The sequence below is a fragment of the Panthera pardus genome, unplaced genomic scaffold (genome assembly GCF_024362965.1).
Source record: "Panthera pardus isolate Hobbes unplaced genomic scaffold, ASM2436296v1 HiC_scaffold_10, whole genome shotgun sequence".
Classification (NCBI taxonomy): domain Eukaryota; kingdom Metazoa; phylum Chordata; class Mammalia; order Carnivora; family Felidae; genus Panthera; species Panthera pardus.
Genome location: NW_026526655.1, coordinates 7,864,595 through 7,888,903, shown reverse-complemented (window position 1 = coordinate 7,888,903; position 24,309 = coordinate 7,864,595). Strand labels below are relative to the sequence as shown.

The 24,309-nt window shown below is 38.3% G+C and overlaps 1 protein-coding gene across 6 annotated transcripts in view; it reads left to right on the top strand.

Moving 5' to 3' along the window:
• The window catches only part of DIS3L2 (DIS3 like 3'-5' exoribonuclease 2), a 345,141-nt gene that overhangs the window by 26,995 nt on the left and 293,837 nt on the right, over positions 1–24,309 (top strand). The window contains exon 2 of one of the 6 annotated variants that reach the window (XM_019445567.2): positions 11,603–11,762. The exons of the other annotated variants lie outside the window; for them this stretch is intronic. The gene's annotated coding sequence lies outside the window, so the exon portion shown is untranslated. The remainder of the gene's footprint in view (positions 1–11,602; positions 11,763–24,309) is intronic. 6 annotated transcript variants of the gene reach the window in all.

Below are 24,309 nucleotides of genomic sequence, written 5' to 3'. Positions count from 1 at the left end.
TGTCCCTGCAGCGACCTTACTTTTGCCCTTTTGTGACTGTAGTTCTATTCTATTGAAACTATTTTTTTTTTTTTTTACATGCCTTCTTCTGTTATATCCTGTTAGCTTTTTAAGGCCAGAAACTGTGTCTTCAACTTTGCATGTGGTGTTAGCACAGTGCTTGGCTTTACAGATTCTCAGATGTTTGTTGAATGAGTACAAGCTTTATTTAGAGGACTGTGAGAAAACTAATTCGATTGAAGCGGAAGGTTATAATAGGAGTAGGGAAGACAATCAGCTAGGATTGGCCAACAGCTTATGAAGCAAGTTAAATGTTTAGCTAAGGAGTTTGGACTGTGTCTTTAGTTAGCAAGAGGGTCAGAGAAAGGAGGCAAGAGGAGGGAAGGTCATTTATTACTGTTGTGCTACAGAGACTGATTTTTTTGGTCTTTTCCAAATAAATGAAGATTGCTGCCAAGGTAAAATAAATGACCTTACATTAATAATAGCAAATACTTTTTTAGTGCTTACTATCTGCCAGGAACTGTTGTGAGAACTTTACCTATGTTACCTCATTTAGAATTCAAGTATTCTACAAGGTAGGTTTTGTTATTGCCTTTTTTAATGTTCATTTACTTTTGAGAGAGAGAGACAGAGACAGAGTGCGAGCAGGGGTGGGGCAGAGAGAGAGGGAGACCTGGAATCTGAAGCAGGCTCCAGGCTCTGAGCTGTCAGCACAGAGCCTGATGCAGGGCTTGAACTCATGAACTGTGAGATCCTGACCTGAACTGAAGTTGGACACCAACTGACTGAGCCACCCAGGCGCCTCTGTTATTGCCTCTTTTAGATAGTGAGACTGAGGCACAGAGATGTTAAGTAATATGCCCAAAGTGACGGCTTTTCAGTGGCAGAACTAGGATTCAAACCTGGGCATTTTGGCTGCAGAAGTCTCTTAACCACTTAAGCTCTGCTGCCTTCCATTAAACTTATAGCCTATTGAGTAGCATTCACCCTTCTAGAAACTGGCATTTTTTTTTTTAATGTTTATTTGAGATAGAGAGAGACAGAGCATGAACAGGGGAGGGTCAGAGAGAGAGGGAGACACAGAATCTGAAGCAGGCTCCAGGCTCTGAGCTGTCAGCACAGAGCCCGACGCGGGGCTCGAACTCACGGACTGTGAGATCATGACCTGAGCCGAAGTTGGACGCCTAACCGACTGAGCCACCCAGGCGCCCCTAGAAACTGGCATTTTAACCTTGAACTAAGGACCAGTGAAACTGTTTTCTATATTAGTGGACATAAGCAAATATTATTTGACTTATCTTATGGTAGCTAATCCATTTTGTGGTGACTTAAAATGTTTCTTCTGTTGCCTCAAGTGGAGCTAAAATTGAGCTTATTCTGCATCCGATTGGCACATAAGGTACGTTTGGGGAGTGTTAAATATTTGAAATGAAGTTTTGTGTTTTTTTTTTTTAAGTTTTTTATTAGAGAGAGAGAGAGTATGTGAGCAGGGGAGAGGGGCAGAGGGAGAGAGAGAGAATCTTAAGCAGACTCCAAGCTCGGTGTGAAGCCCAGCAAAAGGCTTGATCCCATGACCCTGGGATTATGACCTGAGCTGAAGTTGGACGCTGAACCATCCAGATGCCCCTGAAATGAAGTTTTAAACACCACTAGCTGATTGTCTTAAATTAGAAATGAGAGTTTAGAGAAAACCCTGTTAAGTTGCCTGGCCCATGGTGTTCAGGCCAGGTAAGGATTGTTTCTTCCAGTACATTCTTTAGTGCTTGGTCTAGGGTTTGTTAGTTGTCTCAAAGAAATAGCTCCACTATTCCTGAAGAAAGGCATTTTTCTAATCTCTGAGAATTTTTCTTTGTAATTAATTAGATGTGGTGATTAAAATATGCTTTCTTCTAAGTTTCTTTTAGGGCCCCCACCATCTGAAGTAATACAGAATACAATGCATGTATACGTGTTTGCCAAGATTACACTTGCTGTAGGAATCATAACTTTGGATTTCCTCACATCTGGATTAGTGAAATTTGCACAAAGCCTCCGTATGAATATAAGTTTTATATTTTATGTGCATCTAGAGGTAGCAGAATCTTAGTGATGTAGCTTCCCCATAAATGAAAAATTGAACATTGGCAATCTGAAGTTTTAAAATGATCCTAAGGTTTTTTTTTTTTTTTTTTTTTTTAATTTTTTTTCAACGTTTTTTATTTATTTTTGGGACAGAGAGAGACAGAGCATGAACGGGGGAGGGGCAGAGAGAGAGGGAGACACAGAATCGGAAACAGGCTCCAGGCTCCGAGCCATCAGCCCAGAGCCTGACGCGGGGCTCGAACTCACAGACCGCGAGAACGTGACCTGGCTGAAGTCGGACGCTTAACCGACTGCGCCACCCAGGCGCCCCTGATCCTAAGGTTTTGAACTTTGCCTGGAGCTAGTGTCCCATACTCTGGTGCTCTGCTCAGAAGGTTTGCATCACCGCCGGGAAACCAGAGCTCTGGAATGGAAGTAGAAGACCAGCTTATCTCCCTGGGGCCTGTAGACCTCAGGTTTGTTTTGTCTCCCTGAGAAGCAGCGTCTCCAGTGCTGCTGGTTTTGAGTTCTGTTTTTGAAGCGGCAGGGAAAAGAAATGCTGCAGGTCTTAGTTGCATTTCAGTGTTCTTTGGAACTCTTTTGGGCACTTGTTTTCTTGGATTGTCCTATTTTTCTTACCTGAAGTCCATAACTCTTAAATCCTTGGTGATGTCCGTGTGGGTGGTGGAGGTTTTTATCTGGGAAGTGTGGAATTTTGAAAAGCCGCAAATCCTAGAGTCACCATCTTTCAAACTCACTCGTGTTGAATCGTGTGAATATGAAGCGTAATTTCCCTACAGAAAGGAGGGCTAACATCAGTTTGTCCTCAGAGGCCTCTTTCAGGTCCCCCGGTACAGAGTGCCGAGCTGACAGACCAGGTTCAAAATTGGCGAGTTGGCTTAGGGGTCATCGAAGTTTCCCTGTCTTTCCATCTGTGGTCTGGATTTAGTCTTTGTCTTTTTGCCATTTGGAATTCGGTGTCCTGCATTCCTCCAGATGCCTTGAATAATGCTAGAATTCTTCTTTGTGATTTTGCGGGGACACTACAATTGCCTGGGATTTTGCACGTCTTCCTCTGGGAGTGTCTGCAGTGCACGGCAAGGACCTTGTGCCGTTGGCAGGAGCATGGTCTGTAGCGAGGCCTTACCTTGCTTAAGACTAAAAGGGTCTGTAGGTAGAAAATTCCAGATGTTTGTGGCTGCAGCCCCGAGAGTAGGCATTTCCCAGGAAGAAAGTAATGATATAACTGACAGATTTTTTAAAAATAAGGAATTCGCACAGAAGCCAGGTTGATATTAATCTCTTGTGTAAAATGAAAAAGAAAAGTTTTCATGAAAACTGACATTTTATTTGACATAATATGAACCTAGGGAAAACTACTTTCAGTTCTTCTATATGTTAGTCCTTCTGTTCATTTAACTATAGATTTTGAAAGTTACATATTTTTCTAAATTGGTAAAATTGGCCGTGTGGGTAAGCTTTGCAACTCTTTTCCCCTTGTCCTTTTACTTTTGAGATTAGTGTTTGTGGGTAGATAATGGCTTTGATTACCATTTAAATCATGCATAAAGCTGGTGGATGCATTATATTCTCAGCTTTATTATTAAGTAGCTGTTCTGTATCACAGCATGAAATTTGGATTACACCTGTATCACCTTGTTCCATAAAATTTATGCTTTATGTAAGTAAAGGCCTTAAGTGATAACAGTAGTTATTACTGAATTGTTTGCTGAATAGAATATTTTGCTATCTATGACCTATGATTTAAGGTTCTTAAAAGGGAATTTAAAAGTCTTTCCATGTGCTTCAGTATAATTTAGTATATACATGTATATATGGGCATATGAAGTGCACGTGCTTATGTGTGTAGGAGTAGATGAAATAACATTGACTATTTATTGCTAATTGTTGAAGTTGAGTGATGAGCATGCATTCATTGATTCTACTTTGTATGTGTATTTAAATTTCCAAAATGAAAAGATAAAGAAACTCCCCCAAAAAGTAATGAAGAAAAGATTGTATTTGATGGCACGGGCTAGTAATTAATGCAGTACACGTCACGACTTCTGATACCTTCTAGGGTGGCTTTTTCAGTGCTGCTGAAGTACTGCCCTGAATGACTTCAAGGGAGAGAATATTATTTTATTCCGTGTTTGCCCAAATTACCGATCACGGCAGAGATATTCCAATGTGACTGCTCACATGTTATGAAAACAAACAAACAAACAAACAAACTTGTTTTTTTTTGAGACGCTCTCTTTTGCTATTTGATGCAGAGCATGACTTCTGATATGAGTGGGTACCTTCCTCCACTTCTTTAGGTTCCGATTTCTGTTAAAAAAAGGAAGTTTTTATTTGGTCCCTATTCTTTTAGATTCCATAAATTTCTCTGTCTGTTCCTTCCTCACTGGATGAAAAGATATTTCTTCTTGTTTCTAAAGGTATTTTTGTTTGATCTGAGCCTTTTGCTACTTTGTCTAAAATTTGTCTCCAAAGTTTGCACATTTATCTCCAAAGAGAGAATAGATATCAGGGGGTTGAAAGTGACAGTTGGTCTGAAAGTCTTTAAAGTGTAATCTTATTTGTTCCAATTTGGTAATTCTGTATGGGACTTTAATCATAGTAACAAAATATGGGAGAGAAACATGAGATTGAATTTATAATATAATCCTGTACAAAGTACACACAACAAATGAAGCTGTTTGCTGAAAAAATGAAGCAGTTACCATCTCATAATATTTTGGGGTCTTATTTGGTAGCAAAGCTTATATTTGAGAAGACCCTGGGTTGATCTCTTTTGATTTGGGGTATGTATGCTGCCTCATTGCATATCTTGTATTTGTTGTTGTGTTATTTATGACTAGAACTCTGGTACTTTGATGGCAATAAGATGATTCTGTCTTTATTAGGCAGGGAGATGATACTTAGATCCATTCTAGCAATTTTCTTAATGTATTTCCTGCCTTTACTAATGTATTCCTGTATATTATCAAGATGTGAAAATTATTAAACTCCAGAATTCATATAAATCTTACAATAGGCACCAAAATTCTAATGTTACATGAATTTATAAAAGCACTTCATAAGCAGGGGAAAGATAGTTCAATTATCTTTAAGGGTTTTCTTAAATGCTGGAATGTGGGGAAATGTTGTAGTGCTTTGAAGACAACTGTTATTATTTTTTAAATTAGAGTTGAGAAACATTACATAGGCTTTTCACTCTTTTTCATTAGTGTCAAGGTATATTGCCACTCTGTCTTTTCAGTTCCCCCTTGTGACATTAGGCCATAATAAATTATCATTGTGTTATCAAGAACATTCATTCTACTTTGTAGGGCACTGTGTAAAAATAGCCATAAGACATAGTTCCTGCTCTTAAATAATTTACCGTTGTTGAAGAGTAACGGGGCATCTTTTTAAATTAATTCATTCAGTAAACATTTCCTGGGTGCCTGCTGTGTGCCAGCCCTACTAGGCACTGGGGATCTAGTGGCGAACCAGACAGACAAGTCCCCACAGTTTTGAAGCTTACATTCTAGGATCTTAAATACTTAACACTCTGAATGATGTGATTGTTCAGGACTTTATAAGGGAGGTATTACTTTGTTCTAGTATGGTTAGGAAAGGCTGTATTGAGGGGTAGGACATGAGCTAGACAGGAAGTAGAATGTTCATTTCCAGGTGTGTATCCTGTGGAACCTGCTGTACAGGATTTTGTGGTGAAATAAATGTGGAAAACATAGCACCCTATGGGATTACAGAGAAAGGATCCCAAGAGCTAGAGAATTTAGGTGAGGTTCACAGAAGGAAGATAGGGAATTTGAGCTGTACTTTAATGGGTAAAATTTTAAGAGCGAGGTTAGAGTGGAGGATGAGTGAATTGTGTAAGCTTGAGGAGTACAAGGAATATTTGGGGCAGTATTAGTCAAAATGTACCCACCCATCCTCCCCATTCTCCCCTCCCAGAAGCTATCATTTATATTTGGCCCCACCTTCTCAACTCTTCTTTCCTATCAGTATTCTAACACACTCAAGTTTCTCCTTTATTGAAAATGATAGCAACAACAAATGGAAACTCTATTTTTTTTTAACTTCACCTCTCCCTCTTCACAGCCAGATTCCACAGAAGAATCTCCTGAGTTCATTAGTTCTATATCCTCCCTGCCTATTAATACCTCAGCTTATTTCTGTTTGGTTTTTATTTCCATACTTACTAAAACCGCTCTCGCCCAGCTCCCCTGACATCCATGCTGCCATTGCTGATGAACACTCAATTCTTAATTCACTTCTAGCAGTGTACGAATTTATTGCCCACTACCTTTTGAAATCTTGATTCTTGACATCACACCCTCCTGAGTTTTCTCTTACACCTCCTTTAGAGGAGGCCATTCCTTCTCTATCTTGAGATTGTCTTCTCCCTGCCTATTGAACTTTGAGGCTCCTCATATCTCATCCTAGGCTCCTTTTCCTTTTTCTCCCTGCTCTTTACCTTGGCGGATCCTGTTTGTGTTCACAACTTCAATGATATTTGTTCTCTGGTGACTCCCAGATTTGCCTTTAGCCCAGAGGTTGTCAGAGCTCCTGACTTAGATGTCCAGCTGCCTGTTTGATATCATCTGTTGGCGTTGCACTCACTTCATACTCAGCTTGTCCCATATTGGGCTGACGATCTGTTCTTGTCTACCCCAGTCCAGTAAGCTTGTCCCAGTGAATGTCACCATCACCCATTCACCTGTAGAAGCCAGTGAACATGAAGTTATCCTTGATCATCCTCTTTCTATCACCCTCTGTGTCCAGTCCATCACCTTTTGTTGTTTTGGCCTCCTACATGTTTCTTGATTAAAATTTCTTGATCTCAGTACCATCATTTTTTTTTTTTTTTTACATGGTCTGACCAAATAGCCACCACACTGGGGGCCCCATTCATTCTTGTCCCCTCATCTCCAATCCATTTTCTACCCTGAAGCTAGAGGGATCTTATCAGAATGTATTCTGATCATGTCACCTTCCCGATTGACACACTTCAGTACCTCCCCCCTTTTATAAGATAAAAACCCAAAGTTCTTCATATATTCTGAAAGTTCTAGCATGGAGTGGCCCCTGCTTTCATTCCAGATTGACCTTACCTCACTTTCCCCTTTTCTCTAAGGTATAGCCACGTTCCTTGAGTGTGTTCTATGTCCTCCCACTGCAGGGTATACATTTCAGTTTGAAATCACATATCAGTTTGTATAATTGTCAGATTACCATCTTTCTTCTACACTAAACTAAGCTTATGAAAGGAAGAATTGAGTCTCTTTTTCTTTTCCATTGTATTCCTTAGGGCCAAGCATAGTACCTGGTCTGGTGTAGGAGCTCAAAACACTTTTGTTAAGTGACTGACCCAATGAACAAGTGGATGTTTCATTCAACACGAGAAGTCACGAGAGGATGTGTGAGGTGACACAAAAATAGCAAGTAATGTTAACAGATGCTGAAGAATCTTCTGAGATGATGGCATGAGAATTTAAGTAGGGTGATGACATGATCGTAACTATACATTAGGAAGGGTAACCTGGCTGTGGGATTCTGGATAGGAAGCATGAGGGGCTTTTAGGTGTCAGTTTAGGAGAGAGGCAGTGTGGACCAGTACTAGACCAATGACAGAGGGACTGTCACATGTTTGAGAGTGGAGAGTGAGAGCAATTTGGTCTGATGGATTGTGGCAAATGGCTTTTGGTGACAGACTTTTGGTGAGTTTCACTATTTCAGTCTCTTAAATTCAGCATTTCATTTTTCTTTGAGAAGTGGTGAATTTTTCACAGACTTTATTGAGCAGTTATTCAGCAGGCACTTTGCTAGGTTTTGGGATTGCAGAAATGAATAAAAAATATTTTTTAAAGGTTTTATTTTTAAGTAATCTCTACACCCAGTGTGGGGCTCAAGCCCACAACCCTGAGACCAAGAGTCACATGTTCCACTGACTGAGCCAGGCACTCCAAATATTTCATAATCTAAGTCTCTTATTAATTATGCTTTCAGGTATAATGGTTTTTAAACTTTGACTAAAACTGTAAACCTAAATTTCACTAAGAGTTAATACTTCATGAGTTAAAGAAGCAGTTGGGAACTAGAGTTCAAGATGATGGAATTATCAACCTTGTTCTAGAACAATGAGATGGTCTTTTTTCTTTATTGGTAACTCTTGATTGATGCCAGGAGCCCCAGAATTATCCCTGAGGGTCTGAAACGCTTCAAGTTTAATTCCCTGGAGATTTTTACAATGATCCTAAAATGATAGGTGGTAGGTGAATGGTGTCCGGCCAATGTCTTTCATTTAAATGAAATAATTATTTATATAAGTCCCTTCTACCTGTCCACTTTACTTCTTAAGGATAAAATGAACTGAGATTCCAGAGATTCTAATGACTCTTTTTGGTTTTCTGTTCTAATGTTCAGCATGTTGAGTAAAAATTTCTTAATTCATCATTCAGCTGTGTCAATGACCAGGTCCTAGATGGATTTTTTTTTTTCCTTGATGGATTACGCTTTTGGTGTCATTTCTGAGACTCTTTCTCTAATCTTTTTTAAAATATTTTTTTGAATTTTTATTTTTTACAGTAAGCTTTATGCAATGTGGGGCTTGACCTCATGACTCTGAGACTGAGAGTCGTGCTCTACTGACTGAAACAGCCAGGTGCACCTCTTTACCTAATCTTAGGTCATAAAGTTTTTTTCTTATGTTCTCTTCTAAACGTTTTATAGGTTTATGTTAGCTCCATTTGAAATTGATTTTTGTTTAAGATGGATCTGTTATGGATCTCTTTGAAAACACCACACCGTCTTGATCTCTTTTGCTGGATAGCTTAAAATTGGGTAGTAGGCTTCCTCCAATTTTTTCCATTATTTTAGTTATGCTAGTTCTTTTGCATTTCCATATAAATGTTAAAATAAGCTTGTCTGCATCTACAAGAAACCTTGGGGCCTAATAGGAATTGTGTTGAATTTAAAAATAAATTTGGGGGATGCCTGGGTGGCTCAGTCGGTTAAGCGTCGGACTTCGGCTCAGGTCATGATCTTACGGTTCGTCAGTTTGAGCCCCGTGTAGGGCTCTGTCCTGACAGCTCAGAGCCTGGAGCCTGCTCGGATTCTGTTTCTATCTGTCTGTCTCTGCCCCTCCCCCATTTGCCCTCTGTCTCTCTCTCTCAAAAATAAACACTAAAAAAATGTAAAAAAATAAAGATAAATTTGGGTCATAGTCTTAATATCGATATCTTACCACTTTAGGTGAAATGTAGGAACTTTACCACCATTTAGGCCCCTTTATCTTCCCTACTTTATAACTAGTTGTCTTTATATTTCCTTTACATACACTGAGAACCATATCAGACAATATTATACTTTTGCTTTTAGCCATCTGCTGTAATCACGGAGAAAGGCTAGTGCATTTACCTATAAAGTTTTCTGCCAACATTAGTTACTTTGCATTTCTGAAAGTTCTATTTAATTCTTTTAACATCTGTCTTTTAGTAAGCTCTTTGTTTTTCTTTTTTCTTTTCTTTATACACATTAGAGTTTTAAAATGTTATGTATTTGTCATTTTTATGACCTGAAAGTATTTTGTACCACATTTTGCGTTTTTTTTTTTTCTTTTTGACTCTCAAACATGATGGCTCCCTTCCTCCAGCTGTCTTCCTCATGTGTTTTGTAAGCACTTCTCAGGCTTTTGAGTATGGGAATATTCTGAAGTGTATGGTCCTGAGAGAATGTTTTGGTTCAGCTAGCACCTTGGGATACTACCAGCCTAGACTTACTTTATTTAAGTCAGTGTTTGTGCTCGGGCGTAGCTACCCCTAAAAGCCCCCGTTATGCATTCTCGAGGGGAAACTCACCTGTGTTCCCAGCTGGAGCCCAGGTCAACACACACACATTTGTTGTTTTTCTTCACTGTAGGTGCATTTTTTTCTAGCCTAACTTTTCACTGAATTGATGGCCCTTTAAGAGTCTTGATTATTTGTCAGGAGGCTAACTTCTATATGTCTACATTTCATAGGGTCAGAGCTTTATCTCCTGGCCCTCCTGCGGCTTTCAACTACAAGCCTCTTGGCACTGACACCAGGATGTGCCCCCAGGGTCTCTGGGAGACCCTCAGCTTCTATGTATTCTGGTTTCTAGCTCTCCTTGAATTTTAGCTCCCGGGGATTTTCGTTTCTTTCTTGAGAGCTCAACTGTGCTCTCAAGAAGTTGGCAAGATTTTGTTTAGCAGTTGTAGTAATTTGCTATCAGAAGGGTTTTCAGAAAAATGACTCTACTGTATTACCAGATTGTTGGGTTAGGGACCCATTCCTGGTTCCTTCAGAATTGGTCACCTGAGGCAGAAGATGCTTGCCTTCCTTAAAAGGAAGGGGTACAGGCATATTTAGCCTGCCTGTCATGTCTGCTAAGGAAGTAGTCTCAAGAAGAGGGGGAATGTTCAACTCTGTCAAGTGCAAGGTCAAATAAGATCAAGATTGAACGTTGAGAGTAGGATTTCACAATCAGGAAATCTTTGCCAGAGCAGTCTCCAGGGATTGGAGGCAGGAAGAAGCCTATTGTGTTTTTTAATCTTTGGGAGGATGGTCCATGGTCTAGGCAATTCCCTTTTTGTTTGTTTGTCTGTTTGTTTGTTTTCCTCAGAAAGAATGATTTGCTGTTTAACCATATGTGGCTGTTTATTTTATATTCTCTTATGTAACTTCTCTCTGGGTTCTATCCCTGCCTTAGGTAGATTAGCTTGGTCACGGAAACTGACACCATGGAGTGTATCTAGTGTTGAAGAGTATCCTTAAAGCTTTCATTTATATGTCCTTAAAGGAGGTAGTCAGAACGCGGAACTGAGAAGGTGAGAGCTGAGCTGATACAGTAAAGTCAGAGAAAGAAGGTAGGAGGTATTGCCACTTTTAATGTGAAGTTTCTAAAAATTGCGAAAAATTTCAAACATACAAAAACTAGAGTCGTTTATCAACCCCCATTTCCCCATTTCCCCATTTCCCCAAATCAGTAATTTTTGCACATTTGCCTTCTTCATCCCTTTTTTTTTCTTTTTTTTTCCGAAATATTTTAAAGAAATCCCTGATATCATTTTTTGTATAGTACATATATGTACATATATATGCTATGCAATGATGAACTTTTCTATATACAGTCATAATACCATTATCATACCTAATACAAAACTGACAATTCTTTGGTATTATCTCCTATACTGAGAGTATTAACGAGGCCTTTTATTTTATTTATTTAAAAAAATGTTTATTTATTTTGAGAGAGAAAGAGGGCATGTGAGGGGGGGGGGGTGTGGTGCAGAGAGAGAGGGAGAGAGAGAATCCCAAGGAGGCTCAGTGCTATAAGCCCTCAAAGGTGAGATCATGACCTGAGTCGAAACCAGGAGCTGGTCGCTTAACCGACCTTGCCACCCAGGTGCCCCTAATGAGGATGCCTTTTAAAATCACTTCTTTGAATATGTTGAGATTGTTTCTTCTTTGTTGTCTTTGCACTTGTCATACTCTCTGCCAAGAAGGCTCTACTCTGAGACCTTCACGTGTGGACTTCTCATCATTTGGATCTTAGCTCCAGTATTATCTCCTCAATAGAAGCTTTTCCTAATCACCAAAGCGAAAGTGGTGTCCTCTTTCCTCATCCTGTTTGTCACGATCTCATCACTCTTTTTTACCTCCATGGTAAGTTGTTTGTTTCCTTGTCTTCTCTGCCCCCTAGATTGTGCCTTGTTTAGTTGTCTGTTTACCTGTTTGTCTTCAGCCCCTAGATTGTAAATACCATGAAAGTAGGGACCTTGCTCCGGGCCCAGAGCTGAGGAGCATATAGTGCTACATGCAGTAATGAAGCACATTTTCAGAAATAAGTCAGCTATTAGAATAATAGGAAAAGATTCCAAAATTTTCTTAATATTTTATAACCATTGTCTCTTCCTCAAACTGATTCTCATTCCAGAACTTTTCTTTTCTCAAGAGCTTTAACCAACAGCTGTGTTTGCAAAAAGTGCTGGGTTGTTGTCCCTTTCAGGACATTTAATCTTTTTAAATCCTCAAAATATTTTGTAAAATATAAGTGAGTAAAGTCACTGCTGACCTGTTGAGAGGCAGGGTTTTTACTGACATAACTCTCATTTGAGATCACTTTATTTGAGCTTGCAGCTAATAAATCTGTTTTGGCCCATATGAAACAGGATGGAATGATCTTGTAGCCCACATATCCTTTAACTGATTATTTGAGTTTCTTTTATTTAGGACATCATTTGTAAAGGATGTTAGGGGGCGTTTTTTAGTTATATTATCAATTGTTGTGAATGTTCTTTAGCATGATAAAAAAAGTGTAACTTAATAAACAGATATGACATTATAATTAGAAACTAGGATTCTTTTGAAAACATGTAATTTCAGATCTATAGTCAAGATGCAAGAGTGGTACAAAGAATTACTCTGTCCTCTTCACCAGATTCTTCAGCATTACCATTTTACCACATTTACTTGAACATCCCTCCCCACTTGCCTGTTTGTTTGTTTGTTTGTTTGTTTTGAGCTGAGAGTGAGTTGCAGACATTCAAAGGCAATTCTCTTATGACTGTTGTGCAGCGATCAAAATAAGGAAATTAACATCGATATAATGCCATTAACCAATCTATAGATCTTATTCAAGTATCTTCAAGTTTCCTAATTCTGTCCTTTATATGAAACAAAAATCCTGATCACAAGTTGCATGGAGTATCATGTGTCTTTAGTCTCCTTTAATCTGGAAGAGTCCTTTCATGAATAATATTTTTGAAACCTATACGCCAGTTATTTTGTAGTAAACCCCTCAATTTGGGTTTTACTGGTATTTCATAAGTGACATGTTTTTCTTAATGTATCTTATCAGGAGGCATATGATGTTGATTTGTCCCGTTGCTGGTGTTGACTTTGATCGGTTGGTTAAGTTGGTCTGCTAGATATCTCCACTGTAAAGATACACTTTTCCTCTTTGTATTTAATAACTATCTGTGAATAGTTTGAGATGATTAAATATCCGATTACTCCTCAAACTTTCACCTACTAGTTTTAGCATCCATTGATGAATCTAATGAATTAGCGTGATGATGATTGCCAATGGTAATTTTTTAATTCCATTTTTTTTTTTCATTTGTTAAAATGTTAGGATTCTGATGTAAGTAAGAAAGCTTTCCCTTTTATTTATTTGTTTCTATCAGTATGAACTCATGGATTCTTACTTTACTTAATGGATTATATGTAAGCCATTATATGTAAAATTTTTGATAGTGAAATTGTCATATATTTGGTCAGTAGGAAGCTTTTCGACTGGCTTCTATGAACTTTTGACATGTACCCATTATTTTTGGGTGTGTTCTTACTGTCTGGAACAAGAAGATATTCTATCTAGGCCAGGGCTTGGCGAAGTTTTACTGTAAGTGGCCAGATAGTAAATATTTTTGGCTTTGAGGGCTATATAGTCTCTGTTGTAACTACTTAACCCCACCCTCAGCAGGAGACCAACCATAGACAATTTGTAAATGAATGAGTTTGGCTATGTTCCAATAAAACTTTATTTACAAAGACAGGTGCCTGACTGAATGTGGTCTTTAGGCTGTAGTTTGCCAACCCCTCTTCTAGGCTCTTATTGTACCTCCTCCACTCCAGCCTCAGAACTGGCCATTTTTCTAAGGAGGCTGGTTCCTTTTAGCAGTGAATGTTATTTAGAAACTGAAATCTGGGCTTATTGCTACTGAATATTATTGATTTTAGGCCCTTTTAGAGGACAGAGCTAGATCACATAAGGATATATACATGTACATACTTGTATACATTTGTATGTATGTATTTCTGTGTTTATCTCTATATACTATAAACCATTGATTATAGTGATACCTCCAATTCCATTTCAACACCACAGGGTTTATTCTAACCTTTCTACTTATATTTACAATATATTTACTTATATTTAGATTACAATATATTCATTTACTTGACAAATCCTAGAATATACAGAAAGTAGTTTTAGGGTTGCCAACCTAAAACTGTGAAAAACTTATTAATTAGGCTTTAATTTTTATTTATACTTCTTATTTGTCTTTAACTTAAGGGTTAAATACTATGCTCAAGAATTCTTTGTGTTAGTTCTTCCCTCATTCCTTTAGTATGTTGTGTTTCTCATTTTAAAGATAGTTGGGATCATTTGTTTTTGTTTACATTACATTTTGGGTTGTTTCTCCTGTTCTTATTTTATGTTGATTTTTTGAGTATGTGGAGCATGAACGTGGTTTCAAAAGTCAACATACAGAAAGGTATATGCTGTAAAGTGTTACTTCCCGTTCATTTCTTTTCCCAGTTTTCACCTGCCTCTTTTTCACCCTGCCCTCCTTCTCCCATAGGTAACCATTCTCACTAGTTCTGTGTTACTGTTCTGTATGCCTCTTCTCACAGATGAGCATATGGGTGTGTGTGTGATTCTTTTTTTTTTTCTTTGTTACATAAAAGGGAGCATACTACAGATAATCTGTCCTATAATTAATTCACAAGCTCCAGAGTTGATCAAAGTAGAATACTTCTGTGTGGTGCAGTGAGTGGCCTCAGCTGAATCAAGTTTCTGGAGCACAAAGAAGGAACTTTTATCAGGTTATGGTGAACTCAAGCCAAGAACAAGAAATCAGGCTCAATCAGGGAATCTGTGTTGGATTAAAAAGACAATAAATACTTTGGTAGTAGAGATCTTGGTGATACCAGTCTGTCTTTTGATCCTGCTCTGATGTAAACTGTTGTCCTCCAGTCTAGAGGTTGTCCTCTGTGCCTGTGCACAGTTGCCATTCTGGGATCTCCTTTCTCTGTCATCTTGGAAATTACTTATGTACATGTACTTTATGTACTGTGTTTCCTTCTCATTGTGTCCTCTTTCTTGTTTTACTCTGTCATTTTGGTCAAGCATATATTTTAGTAGTTTCATAAGAAGGAACACGTGAAGTTTTTTTAGATCTGCACTTCTGAAAATGTCTTTATTCTACTACCATACTTGATTATTAGTTTGCATATAGAATTCCAGGTTAGAAACAGATTTTCTTAAATTGTTTTTCCTACTTTATTGGGTATAATTTACTTAAATATTTCTTATGCTTAACATTCGTTCCTGAAGATCTAGTTTTTGCTCTGCTGTCATTTCCTTTTATCCTGAAGAACTTCCTTTTGTGTTACTTGTAGTGATGTTCTGCTGGTAATGGATTTTCTTGGTTCTCCTTTATCTGAAAAATGTCTTTATCTTGCTTTCATTCCTGAAGTACATTTGTGCTGGATATAGAATTCTGGGTTGATCGTTTTTCCTTTCAACCTTTTAAAGATGTTGTTCCACTGTCCTCTGGATGCCTTGAAAGAAGATAATAGGTAATGATAAGAAATCTAGTGCCACTGAAAATGTTTCCCTCTATGTAGTATATCATGTTCCTCTGGCTGCTTTAGATTTTGACTTTATCTTTGGTTTTCAGCAGTTGATTATCTGGATCTAGTTTGCTTTGAATTTTTCCTCTTTGGGGTTCATTGAGCTTCTTGAGTTTATATATTTGTCTTTCATAAAATCTAGGATGTTTTTGGTCAATATTTATTTTACTTTATTTTTTGACTCATTTTGTATCTTCTGGGATTCCATTTACGCATATGTTTGATTTTTTTGATAAAATAAGCCTTAAGTCCATAAGTCTCTGTTCATCTTTCTGTTCAATCTTTTTTTCTTTCTTTTTCAGGTTAGATAACTTGTACTGATAAAGTTTGAGCCATTGACTCTGCACTCTTATATCTCTATTTTGCTATTAAGCTCATACACTGAATTTTTAAATTTCAGATATTATAATTTTCCATTTAACATTTCCATTTTCTTAAATTATTATTATTATTATTATTTTTAAAAATTCTTAAACATTTATTCATCTTTGAGAGAGAGAGACAGAGTGTGAGTGGGGGAGGAGCAGAGAGAGAGGGAGACCCAGAATCTGAAGCAGGCCCTAGGCTCTGAGCTGTCAGCACAGAGCCTGATGCGGGACTTGAACTCACTGACCGTGAGATCATGACCTGAGCTGAAGTCAGATGCTTAACTGACTGAGCCACCCAGGTGCCCCTCATAAATTATTTTTTAGTGTTTGTTTATTTTTGAGAGAGAGACAAAGTGCAAGTGGGGGAGGGGCAGAGAGAGAGGGAGACACAGAATCTGAAGCAGGTTCCAGGCTCTGAGCTGTCAGCACAGAGCCCGATACAGGGCTCGAACCCAAGAACTGTGAGATCATGACCTGAGCCGAAGTCGGATGCTTAACCATCTGAGCCACCCAGGCACCCCTAAAATTTCCATTTTGAAAGGAAATTTTTATTTCTCTGTTGTGATTTCCTATCTTTTTAGTCATTCTAGTGTCTTTTCCTTTCTGTCAGTGAGCAGTTATCATAGCTGGTTTAAAGTCGCTGTCTGCTCATTTTAACCTCTGAGTCATTTTAAGGGTGGTATCTGTTAGTTGCTTTCACTTTAGAATGGTCAATTATTTTGAGTCCTTTGTATGTCAAGTAATTTTGGGTTGAGCCTTGGATATAGTTACTAGTATTTTGTGAAGACTCTGAATTCTGTTAAATTCCACTGAAGAATGTTGATTTTTAAAAATTTCTTATTTTCAACAAGTGATTTTTTTTTTTAATGTTTATTTTTGAGACAGAGAGCGAGCAAACACGTGCATGAGCGGGGGGGGGGGGGGGGGGACAGAGGATCCAAAGTGGGCTATGTGCTGACAGCAGCAAGCCTGATGTATGGCTTGAACTCACCAACCGTGAGATCATGACCTAAGCTGAAGTTGGACACTCAACTGACTGAGCCACTGAGGTCTTCATGATTTTTAGAAATTTCATTGGCAATTAGCTTCAGACCCCATTAGGCTCAGACTATATGTCTTGTCTCCTGTAAGTTCACGTTTTAGTTTAATTTTTAAAGCCTTTATGATGTTGCATTGGGTCCGTCCTACGCATCTATAGTGTTAAGGGGTCAACCTGAGACTTGTACAATGTTTATAAGAATTAGGGGAATCCCTCTTCAGCTCTTTCCTATTCTAGATTGCTCTGGCAGCTAGCTGTGGTTGCTCAGGCTCTTTTCCCTTTCTTCTGGCCAGGCAGTCTGTAGGATTTCTCTTAAAGTTTTAGCTGCCTGTATTACCCACTTCTCTGTGTCCATGGCCTGTTCTTAGGGCAAAGCTATGGCCCCTCCATCCCCCCCCAAAAACCCCAAACCAGAAAACCAAAAACCAAACACATGAAACTCACCTTGGTGTCCATCATGTCTCCAGATTTCTGTTTCTCCTAATAATCTATTTATTTTGTTTACTCTTCAGAATCAGAATCTTCAAGTAGTTCTTTTGTTTGTTCATTCTTTCTCCCTTTATTTTTCTTTATCCTTTCCCTTTTTTTCTTTTCTTTTCTTTTCTTTTCTCCTTCCTTCTTTCCTTCTTTCCTTCCTTCCTTCCTTCCTCCCTCCCTCCTTTCCTTCCTTTCTCTCCAGAGTTTATAGTGGTTAACTCAGTTTGTTTTTAAGTCATTTTTTAGACTTAGATGCCAAGCTGGGGCTTTCCCAACTTACCATTTTCATCAGAAAAATGATATTGTAAAAACCTTTAGTAAGAAATGAGACCTGAAAGATGGGTGTGTTAGTCAGAGTTCTCTAGAGAAACAGCACAAATACGATATAGATATAGGAAGATACTTATTATAGGGATTGGCTCATGCAGTCATGGAAGCCGAGAAGTTACACAGTCTGCTGTCTGCAAGCTGAAGACCTTGGAAAGGTGGTAATGTAATTCAGTCTAAGTCTGGAGGTCTAAGAACCAGGAGAGCTAAAGATGTAGCTTTCAGTCCAGTCTGAAGGTCTGAGAACTGAGAGTACTGAGAACAAAAGATCAGTGTCACAGCTCCAGTGATCAGACTAGAGGGGCCAAATTCTTCTTTCCTTGGCCTTTTTGTTCTCTTCAGGCCCTCAACAGATTGGATGATGCCTACCCACATTGGGGAGGGTGAACTGCTTTACCGAATCTACCAGTTCAAATGCTAATTTCATTCAGAAGCCCTCACAGACACACCCTGAAATAATGTCTATTATTATTATTTAATGTTTGTTTATTTTTGAGAGAGAAAGAGACAGAACGTGACTGGGGGAGGGGCAAAGAAAGACGGGGACACAGACTCTGAAACAGGCTCCAGGCTCTGAGCTGTCAGCACGGAGCCTGACGCAGGGCTTGACCTCAGGAACTGCAAGATCATGACCTGGGCCAAAGTCGGATGCTTAACTGACTGGGCCACCCAGGTGCCACAGCACACCCTGAAATAACGTTTAGCCAAATATCTGGAAACTCTGTGATGCAGCCATGTTGACACATAAAATTAATCATTACAATAGGTTAGATTTCAGAGTTGCAGTGAGGAACCCTGAAGTGTTTTGAAAAAGCACTTCATAAAATACCTCCTATGTGAAATACGGATCAAAGAAAAGAAATTAGTGGTTGAGAGACCTGTTAAGAAACTGTTGTGATCTTAGGGCTACCCTTTTGGGACAATCTGATTTCAGACAGTGCTAATCAAGTTGGAAAGGAGAGAATCTATTTAGGACACATTTTGAAGGCAGGAGCGATGGAATTTGGTAATAGAGTATTAGTAACGGAGTGAAAGAGATTAGATGACTACTGTTTGCTGCCCAAGGATGATGATGATGTCATGAATCTGGATGCAATAAGTATGCAGGCAGAAAATCTAGTTTGAGGAGAATAATAACTTGAATTAGAAACATGTTGCATTCGAAGTGCTTGCCAATATTAATGAGCAGGAAGTTGGAAAGTTGAAGAGCTTTGGAGAGCAGAGTTGGAGATGTAGATTTAAAATTCTTTAACAGAGAAGTGAGATGAGGCTTAAGAATAGAATCTTGCAAATGGCAGAAACTTAAGGGGTAAGTGAAAGAAGAAGAATCAGCAAGAACATTTGAGAATTGCAGAGAGAAAGGAGCTAGGAGACTGTGGTGTCCAGAAGGGTCAAGGGAGAAGAGTTTGTAGTCCGAGGGCATGGTCAGTCGCATCCTATTCTAGAGGGGCTAGGAATAATTAACTGAGAGTATACTATTGTTTTAGTAACGAAGCTTTTCCTTCTAAGGAATACTGAAAGCCTTATTTCATTGTAGAGATGAGGACAAAATCCTATTCCCAGGAGGTTTAAAGAGTATGTCATGGGGAAATAGAGTTATGAGATTAGACCACATTTTTAAATTTTGGCAGATGGGAGTGAGAGAAATGGAATGGTAGCTGGTTGCTTGAATTGAATAGGAGGAGAACAGGAGTAGGCCCTTAGCTAGGTTCAATGCTGTTGTGGAGGCAGCTGTGGAGAGGATAATGATGTGGTAAAGTTCTTGAGTAGATAAAAATAAGGGTGAAGAACACAAATTGAGGAGATTAGGTTGTAAACATGTAGGGACCTTTCTAATTTTCATATGGGAAAGGAGGAGAGGATAGATGAAATTAGGGAGAATTTTCATCAGAGAGAAGAGTGAGTCATATAGGAGGGAGTTGGGATTTTTAGGCATTGACTGAAAATGGGAGAGTTAAGAGTGGGTTGACATTTCCACTTGCAATTATGGCATAGAAAATAGTTGGAAACCAGTCTTCTGACAACAGTTAGAAAAGCTGGCTTATGTCCATCACCAAAAAAAAAAAAAAAAAAAAAAAAAAAAAATCTGTTGAAGGTATTTGAGAGGTAATAAGAGAGTGAGGGGCACCTGGATGGCTCAGTCAGTTAAGTGTCCAACTTCAGCTCAGGTCATGATCTCATGGTTCATAAGTTTGAGCCCCATGTTGGCTCTGTGCCGACAGCTCAGAGCCTGGAGCCTGCTTCAGATTCTGTGACTCCCTCTCTCTCTGTTCCTTCCCTGTTCACACACACACTCTCTCTCTCAAAAATAAATAACATAAAAAAAAGACATTCTTTAAAAAGAAATAAGAGTGAAAAGGAAGAAAAAGGTTTAGGGAGATAAAGCTATTATTTGGAGTTATCTCTTATGAATGCTTACTAGTTTCTAGGGGGATCAGCTGAAAGACTAAGAAGCTGAAAAACTGAGCAATACACTTGATATTCTTTTAGGACGAGAGGGATAGGGATTGGAATTTGGGCCCTGCTAATGTGGGGAGTGTGTGGCCCTGGCGAACCACTCTTATTTGGTATTGGGATCCTGGAGGGCTACAATCTATAGGTAAGGAACTGGATGTAGATAGACCCTCACAGAAACCATATCTCCACTTTGAAGATATTGAAACCCTGAGAGCAGATTGACGTAATCTATTGTATTTGTCTCAGGTGGTTCACAGAAGCAAATGAAAATCCGTTTGGAAGATGGTAACATTATGCAAGGCCTCAAATTATCACAATAGAAATTTTGCAAATATAATATTTAGTCCATAATAAAAAGCACAGATGATCAAACAACAGGAACAAAATCAAATAGAAGCAACAGAAGACAGTATTAGATCCATCGGGGCCTCTGTTATTGGAGTTTTCAGGAGCAACTTTGATATAGTTATGCTTACCTTGTTCATAGAAAAGACATGATTTACCATTTTTAGCAGAGAACTGGAAACTTTTGAAAGAAAAAGGAAAATCTAGACTTGAAAGCATAATAATTGAAATTAAGAACTTAATGGGTGAGTTTGAGAGTCTCGTTAGAGTCTGATAGAGTCTGATTAGAGTCTGATAGAGCTGATAGAAAATTAGTGAAGTAGAAGAATTATTGAAGAGATTGAAGGAGACCTAGAGATACTGAAAAGTCAGAAGTGTGTAATTGGAGTTCACACAAAGGGTTGAGAGAGAATGGGGCAGAAGGGATATGGGATAAGACTGGCTGAAGACTTTCCATAACTGATGAAAGCTATCAAATAATAGTATTATTGATAAAACCAAGCAGGATTTTTAAAAAATCTGTATTTTAGTATATTGTAATAAACTGGTGGAAAACCAAAGATGAAGAGAAAAATTCCAAAAACTGCTGTAGCTGGGGATAAGGAATAGTACACTGTCAAAGAATAAAAAAATTAGACTTATGGCTGACTTATTAACAGAAACATTGAAGGCCGGAAGACAATGGAATGATATCTTCAAATTACTGAGAGAATAATTGACAATCTAGAATTCTAAAATCTGTGAAAATTTCCTACAAGAATAAAGATAAAATTCAAATGTTTCAGACTTGACAGGTACTCTTTTAAATGCTCACAAGGGGTCCCTGGGTGGCTCAGTCAGTTAAGCGTCCAACTTTGGCTCAGGTCATGATCTTGCGGTTCATGGGTTCAAGCCCTGTATTGGGCTCTGTGCTGACAGCTGAAAGCCTGGAGCCTGCTTCAGATTCTGTGTCTCCCTCTCTCCCTCTGTGTCCCCCCCCCACCCCCGCCATTCTCATTCTCTCTCTCTCTCTCAAAAATGAATAAACATTAAAAAAATTTTTAATGCTAAAAAGACACATGTGGCTCATGGCTACTGTACTAGACAGCACAGATATTGAAAATTTCCATAATTTCAGAAATGACAGCCCTGCTTTTTGTATTAAGAAAATCACAGGGATATTTTGAACAACACTCTGTCCCCTCACAAAGGGAAATTTTAGATGAAACTGATATATTTCTAGAAAGATGCAAATGACTAAGATTGAAGAAATTTAAAAATCCAAATTATTTTATATGTTAAGACAGTATTTTTTTTCTTAGGATATCTTTTTCTGCCTTTGGTATCAGAGGAAATACTATCCCTAAAGAATGAGCTGGGAAATATTTTCTCTTATCTAGAAGAGTTTGTAATAAAGGATTACTATTATTTTTACTTTCAGTGTTTGGTATAATTTGCCTGAGCTTTTTTTTACTGGAGGATTTAAAATTACTAATCCAGTTTCGTGTTATATGTCTATTTAAGTTTTCTGTTTTTTCTTAAGTCAGCTTTAGTAATTTGTGTCTTTCTAGGAATTTGTCCATTTCATGTCACTTATCTAGGGGGCCTAAGTTTATTTATCGTATTCTCTTATAATCCTTTTCTGTAAGATTGGTAGAGAGGTCCCCTCTTTCACTCCTGTTTTGTGGTCAACCTGTGGAGGTAGAATGGACCCCCTTCCCAATTAGTGGGATGTTTATTGATTGCACCTTATATAACAGGAGAATTTGAGAGAAAACTTATTACTCACCTAGGCAGAGTAGGGTGCATACAGACATGTCTGGCATGGTTTGAGTGAGGCAGGAGTGGGTTAGTTCTTTATAATGGCTATAAAAGAGAAGTTCCTGTATGCAGACTGGGATTTGTGAAATTCGAATTTCCCCCTGGGGTCAAAGTTTGGGGGGCACATGGACTGTCTTATCAAGCTGTACAAATGTGTCAAAAGGGAAGGGGGAGGTAAGACTTAAAATAAATCAGTAGTCAAACATCAAAAAATGAAGCCAGGTTCTTTATCACAAGTCTTTTGTAAAAATAATTTTACTTCATATTTCTTTTCTTCCTTTCTTCATATTGGATCATCTTGATTGATCATTTTTATTTTCAGGTTTATTGATTCTTTTTATACCAACTCAAATCTGCTATTGAACCCTTCTAGTGAATTTTTCATTTTAGTTCTTTCAATTTGGAATTTCCTTTTTTTAAAAAAACAATTTCTGTCTATAGATATTTTCTATTTGATGAGTTATTGTCCTCATACTTTAATTTATAAGTGGTTTCTTCTAGTTCTTTGAACATATTTATAATCTAAGCTTTGAGGTTTCTGCTGCCTAAGTCTGAAATCTAGGCTCCTCTGGAGACATTTTATTCAAACTGCCTGTCCCCCGGTCCCTGTGTATGGGTCACACTCTTCCATTTTTGCCTGTTAAAATTTTTTGTTGAAATCTGGACATTTTTGATAATATAGTCTGCATTCTGATTCCTTTCCCCCCAGAGCTGTTTGTTCTCTTTGTTTAATGACTTACCTGAACTCATTCTTTGGAGTCTGTGTCTCCCACAGTATGTGGCTGCTGATGTCTCTGCTGGTTCTAACTTTCTTGTTTTTAAGTCTAATTTTCTTGTAGTTGCCCTTGGGTCAGGATATCTTAGTGGTCAGCCTATGATTGATCAGAGGTTGTGTTTAAATTCTTTGAAACAATGAGGCCCCATCCTTTGTCAGTGGTTCTCAAGAGGCTTGTGGGAATGCTTTCAAAGTTCAGGCAGTTTACAAGTCAGCCCAGGCTTTTGCTTTCTGCATTTGCAAGGGTCACATTCATCTAGGGATGAGTTGCCTTTTAATTTCTTTCCTACATGGTTAAAGTCCTGTGCACATAGCAGGAAAACAGATTTTTTTTTTTTTTTGTCGAGGCCTATGTTGATGGTCTCATTTCTAATTCTCACTGTTAAATTTCTGGTTGATTTCCTGATCTGTTGCTTGCCCTAACTAGTATTGCAAATTCAAGCTAGATGTGATATTGGCCTCCCTGATTTTTTTTGTGCCTGGAATCATTATTGTTTTTGAAAATGCCCCTAAGCATGGAATTCTTTTTGCTGTGCTCCAGTGAAGTTTAGCTCCCTCTGGCTAAGTGCGGCTGCCTGTCTCCACAGCTCGCTCTCCCTGGTGGGACTTCATACCAAGGGATTGGGAGTCGGTGTGGGATGGTGGGAACTCCAGGTTAAACCACCCCACACTTCTCTCGTTCTTACCGAGATTCAGTAGATTTTCTTGAATAAACACTTCTCAAATTTTTGTATGTTTTTGGTCAATATCCAGGTCTTAAATAGTTGGTTTTGATAGTTTTATCTGGTTTTATTGTTTTTTTTTTTTTTTTTTTTTTGTTCTGGGGGTAATATTTGTCACATTCCTTATTCAGCCTTTCTGGGCATCATTTCCCCTGCCTTCTCTCTCTCTCTCCTTCTGTCTTTGTTTTTCTCATTTTACAACATTTAAGTTTTATTCAAAGTGAATTTTATTTCAGAACATGTTATAAGGTAGCACTGTATGGGCAATTATTATTTTATTTTATTTTATTTTATTTTATTTTATTTTATTTTATTATTTATATTTTTTTAATTTTTTTTTTTTTTTTTTTTTTAGCGTTTATTTATTTTTGAGACAGAGACAGAGCATGAACAGGGGAGGGTCAGAGAGAGAGAGCAAGACACAGAATCCGAAACAGGCTCCAGGCTCCGAGCTGTCAGCACAGAGCCTGACGCAGGGCTC